This window comes from Heterodontus francisci, unplaced genomic scaffold (genome assembly GCF_036365525.1).
Source record: "Heterodontus francisci isolate sHetFra1 unplaced genomic scaffold, sHetFra1.hap1 HAP1_SCAFFOLD_59, whole genome shotgun sequence".
In the NCBI taxonomy this organism is placed as follows: Eukaryota; Metazoa; Chordata; class Chondrichthyes; order Heterodontiformes; family Heterodontidae; genus Heterodontus; species Heterodontus francisci.
Genome location: NW_027140758.1, coordinates 7,971,145 through 7,976,914, shown reverse-complemented (window position 1 = coordinate 7,976,914; position 5,770 = coordinate 7,971,145). Strand labels below are relative to the sequence as shown.

The 5,770-nt window shown below is 42.3% G+C and overlaps 1 non-coding gene across 1 annotated transcript; it reads right to left on the bottom strand.

Annotated features, from left to right (window-relative positions):
- Nucleotides 1-3,008: 3,008 nt before the first annotated feature.
- Nucleotides 3,009-3,097, bottom strand: trnap-ugg (transfer RNA proline (anticodon UGG)). The gene is given in 2 exon segments: nt 3,009-3,044; nt 3,062-3,097. It is a non-coding gene; the product is annotated as a tRNA-Pro (tRNA).
- Between the last annotated feature and the right edge of the window lie 2,673 nt (nt 3,098-5,770).

Below are 5,770 nucleotides of genomic sequence, written 5' to 3'. Positions count from 1 at the left end.
TTATACAGCACAGCAACAGGCCCTTCAGCCCATTGAGTCTGTGCTGGCCATCAAGCACCTTACTATTCTAATCCCATTTTCCAGTATTTGGCCCGTAGCCTTGTATGCTATAGCATTTCAAGTGCTCATGTAAATACTTCTTAAATGTTGTGAGGGTTCCGGCCTCTACCACCTCTTCAGGGTGTGCGTTCCAGATTCCAACCACCCTCTGGGTAAATTTTTTTTCCTCAAATCCCATCTAAACCTCCTGCCCCTTACCTTAAATCTATGCCACCTGGTTATTGACCCCTCCGCTAAGGTAAAATGTTTCTTCCTATCTAACCCATCAATGCCCCTCAGAATTTTGTAAACCTCAATCTTATCTCCCCTCAGCCTTCTCTGCTCTAAGGAAAACAACGCTAGCCTTTTCAGTCTCTCTTCATAGCTGAAATGCTCCAGCCCAGGCAACATCCTGGTGACTCTCTTCTGTACCCTCTCCAGTGCAATCACATCCTTCCTATAGTGTGGTGCCCAGAACAGTACACAGTACTCCAGCTGTGGCCTAACTAGCATTTTATACAGCTCCGTCATTACCTCCCTGCTCTTATATTCTCTGCCTCGGACGATTTATATTGGCCTGTAATCTAAGGCTTTCCTCCTCACTATTTACGACACCACCAATTTTCATGTCATGTGTGAGAAAGGGTTTGATTCTATCCCTATCAGTATCCGTTACATGCATGTGTTTTTAATCTGCACCCCCTCTGTTTTATTCTCTGTACTTGTCAGCCTCTTGTAGGTGAGTCTGTGTTTTGCTCTTCATCTCTCAGTCTTCGAAGTATGAGCCTGGGTTTGTACCTAATTTTCTTTGTACCTTGCAGGATGGATATTGAAGAGAGGTTTTTACACATTAACTGCCAAATCCTGATAAGTGATTTTTGGGTTTCACACAGTATCTGTCAGTTTCTTGTCTAGGACTGTTGGTTTTACTCTGTCGCTGGCATTTGCTGGTTTGTTAGTGTGGGGTTTACACTGTACCTGTCAGTTTCTCATATGTGAGTGTTGGTTTCACTTTGTATAGAATCATAGATCACAGAATACTTACAGCACAAAAGGAGGGATTCAGCTCATCGTGCTTGTGCTGCCTCTCTGCACAAGCAACTCAGTTCATGCCACATCCTCATGTATTCCATGAAAACCTGAATTTTTTTTCCCTTCAGATAATTATCATATATCCTTTTGAAAGCTATGGTTGAATCTTCCTCCGTCACACTCTCAGGCAGTAAGTATCAGATCTTAACCATTTGCTGCATAAAAAAGGTTTTTCCTCATGTTGCCTTTGGTTCTTTTCCCATTCACCTTAAATCGGTGTCCTCTGCTTACTCAGCCATGGGTAATATTTCCCATTGCTTTCTCAGCACTGATGAATTGTGAGGTGGGAGACAGCCAGAAGTCCCACTGAGCTGCACTGACCCCCAGCTGAAAAAGAAATGAGATAAAGTTCAATCTTTCACAGCGAGATGCTGCAGAGAGTTAAGAGTCCCGAATGAAAGAGAGCGTTTCTCATACTGTTGTTGAATTTCATTTCAAACACTCCTTGTACTCTCTGCTAATGAAGCCTAAAAAATGGAAAAACTAAATGGCGCTCAAACTCACAACCCTGAGATTAAAAGTCCCATGATCGACAGACTGAACTGAATATGTCACTTCTACTGTACCTCTGTTTGGATGGATGCAACTGTATGCTCCAATGCAAGGGCAGCTTTCAAATCCTCCCATGGGTCCACACGTCAGACTAGGTTCCATGTTGTAAACTCAAGCAAAGGAAATCTGCTCACTTCCAAAGCTATCAGCAAATTGAAGCTGATTACGATCAACATCATCAGAGGTCAGAACTACCTGGTGAAAGAAGACTCCCTGAAGAAGGATCCACAATTATTCAAAGGCATCGACAAAGTGAAAAACAAGAAAATCGATGAGTCAATCCAAGCTAAACAGAAACACTGAAGAATTCCATTCCAGACCAGAACACAATTGGAGGCATTTTTTTATTCAAAGCTGGGCATTAGTATTTAATAGTTCATATATAATTTAGAATATATTTGAATTTCTTTGTTCATTTGGCACTGCTGAACATGAAGCAGTCTTAAATCATTTAATTTTTTTTTGTAAAATCTAACTTACCAGATTAAAATATTCGATCAAGGGAGAAATTTCAAAGATTACTGGACCAGTAATCCAGAGGCCTGGACTCAAGATCCAGTGACAGCCAGGACGTCAAGGCGGGAAACACTCCGCACTAGTCTGCAGTGAGCGATTCCATCGAAGGTAGAGCACAATCTCTTTAATATAAGAATGTATATTTTATAATAATTAATCACTCAAGACCTTCCTGGTCTCTGCATCTCACCTGTTCTCTGGATAAACTTGCAGAAAGTATTTCAACCTGTAAAGCAGGAGTCTAGGGAATGTATAATGATATTTTCTCGCCTTCGGGCAATATTTTAATCAATACAGTGTGGGACAACCTGTCTGGGCTCAACTCCATGACTTTCTCTTTAACTAGTGACCTCACAATCACTAACTTCTATTGTAACAATCTTCAGCTCATCACATCCGGTACGTAGCTCTAATCTTAATGCACATTTAAATAACCTTTCAAGTCCAGTTACAGTTTTTGTTGCCTTACCTGCACAAGCTTAAAAAGTGAAAAATGGAAGCAAGTTTAACTGAACATTCTGGTGGTCAGTTCGGGCACGGGAAAAAAATGAAAGGACTCGGACCAGGTCGGATGTGGTGCTGTCAGGCTTGGGTCGGGTTTCATTTGCTAACCCGAGCAGGCCTTTAGTTACTGTTGCAACCTTATATTCCCACTTGACAATCTGTATATTTTGTTCATTTCAATTTTGTCGACAAGCTCTTTGAATCCAGTTCCCCTGTCCTCAAGCAGGCTCAGTTTGGAAATCGATTCCGCTTTCTGGAAGGCTGAAAGCAATCGATGACCTTCAACTAAAAATGGCAACAGAGAACGGCTCGTCTGGGATTTGAACCCAGGACCTCTCACATATTAATCACTTATATACCCAAAGCGAGAATCATACCCCTAGACCAACGAGCCACCGTTGGCATAGTTTTTATTCGCTCCTGTGGAATTTCACTGGCACCCACAGCCGATCATGCATTTTTTTCAGATCAAAACAATATCCTACAAAGCTGAAATAAAAACAGAAAGTGCTGGAAATACTCAGCACCTCTTAGCATCTGTGGAGAGAGAAACAGAGTTAACATTTCAGGGTTTTCACCTTTTGTTTGAGCCATCTTTTCAGACTGCTTCTGTCCATCCAATCTCACTTTTTCCTCTATCCACATTCTAAGGGTGGTGCAGTTGTGAGCACTGTAGCTTCACAACTTCAATGACCCCGATTCAGTTCTCTATACTGCCTGTGTGGCGTTTGCAAGTTGTTTATGTGGGCTTCCACAAGGTACTCTGGTTTCCTCCCACAACGAAAGACTTGTGGGTTGATAGATAAATTGACTGTTGTAAATTGGCCCCAGGGTAGGTGATAGGAGAAATGTGGGGATGTGGTAGGAAATTCTGGGTCAACATAGAATTAGTATAAATGGGTGGTTGATGGTCAGTGCAGACTCAGTGGGCCAAAGGGCCTATATCAGTGCTGTATATCTCTTTAACCATTCTCGAAGCAAATGCATTTTTCATGAATTCCTCATTTCTTTTATTAATGACAATTTTATATTTCCGGCCCTTGCTTCATACGATACCACAAGTGCAATCATGTTTCCATCAACCCGATCAAACCCCTTCACTATTTCCTCATATTGCAATGTTTCTTTAACCCTGACAGACTGTGGAGTTTCTGCTGCTTGATTGCAGTTCTTGCTTCCCGCCAGTAGATGTCACCTCTCTCCAATATAGTGAAGTTCACAAATGTGAGAGAGACACAACAGGAAATAATTGTTCACATTATAGTGAATGTGTGGGATTTAGAAATACTAGGAGTGGAGACGAGTTATTATTGAATTTGTCAAACCAAACATATGTTATAATGTTGTGTTAAATCTGTCACTCTGTTGTCTTGATTCTGAGAGTGACATAGACTCATCGAGTCATTGGGTCATTTGTGGTATAGAAGGAGGCCATTCGCCCCATCGAGTACAGGCCAGCTCTCCATGGAGCGATCCAGTCAGTCCCACTCGTCTGCTCGATCCCCCTAGCCCTGTAAATCTATTTCCTTCAAATGCCCATCGAAATTCCTTTTGTAACCAACGATTGTCTCCACTTCCTCCGCCCTCGGGGGCAGCGAGTTACAGATCATTACCAATCACTGTGTAAAAAAGCTCTTCCGCACATTCCCCCTGCGTCTCTTGTCCAAAACCTTCAATCTGAATCCCCTAGTCCTTGTACCAATAGTTAATGAGAACAATTTTTCCTTGCCAACTTATCTAAAACTGTCATAGCCTTCGACACCTCTATCCATTCTCCCCTCAATCTCCTTTGATACAGGCAGAAAAAACCCTGTTTTTCTAACCTAACCTTGAAACTAAAACCCTCCATCCCTGGAACTATTCTGGTAAATCTCCTCTGCATCCTCTCAAGAATCCGCACATCCTTTCTAAAGATTGGTGAGCAGATCTGGATGCAACACTCCAATTGGGGCCTAACCAGAGTTCAGCATAACAACCCTGCTTTTGTACTCAATGTCTCTATTTATAAAGCCCAAGATCCCACATGCTTTGCTAACCACTCTCGCAATATGTCTTGCCAACTTCAAAGAATGATGGACATGTACTCCAGGTCCCTCTATTCCAGCACACTCTTCAGAACTGTAGCATTGAGTATATATTGCCTCTCCCTATTTCTTCTGCTAAAAAGCATCACCTCACACTTGTCACTATTAAATTCCATCTGCCACCTATCTGCCGATCCTACTAGCCGATAACTATCCTGTTTCAGGCAGTTCATATCATCCTCACTGTTTGCCACTCCTCCAAGTTTGGTGTCATCGGCATATTTTGAGATTCGACTCGATATTCCAAGATCCAAGTCATTAATCTGTAGCAAAAAAAAGCAATGGTTCTAGCACTGACCCTTGGGGAACACCACTGTCGACTATCCTCCGGTCTGACCAAGAACCATTTCATATGACTCGCTGTTTTCTGTCCTTAAACCAATTTCCTATCCAAATGGACACTGACCCTCCTAATCCATGAACCTCAATTTTGTTAACCACCCTTTTATGTGGTACTTTATAAAATGCTTTTGTAAAATCCACATAAACAACATCCACTGCATTCCCTTCATCAACTTTCTCAGATAGTTTATCAAAAAATGCAGTTAGATTCATCAAGCATGAACTTCCATTTATAAATCCATGCCCACTCTCCTTAATTAACTCAAACCTCTCCAAATGACTTGATTTTTTTCCCTGACCTGTTGGTCTTGTGCTTATAGCAAGCTCACCACAGAGCATGTATTTGGCAATGTGACTGTCATTCATTTGGCCCAGTCAACAGAGCCGCCTCTGACTCAAGAGGGCAAACATGCTGCGGATCCCTGCACGCTGGTGTACTTCCTCATTCGGCACTCTGTCCTGCCAGGAGATGCCCAATATCCATCTGAGGCAGTGGAGGTGGAAGCTGTTCAGCTGCTTTTCTTGGCTTGTATCAGTTGTTGATGCTTCTCTACTATAAAGGAGGGTGCTGAGAACACAAGCCTGGTACACATGGAGTTTTGTATTTTCGGTCAGTTTGCTGTCGGTTCACACCCGTCTTC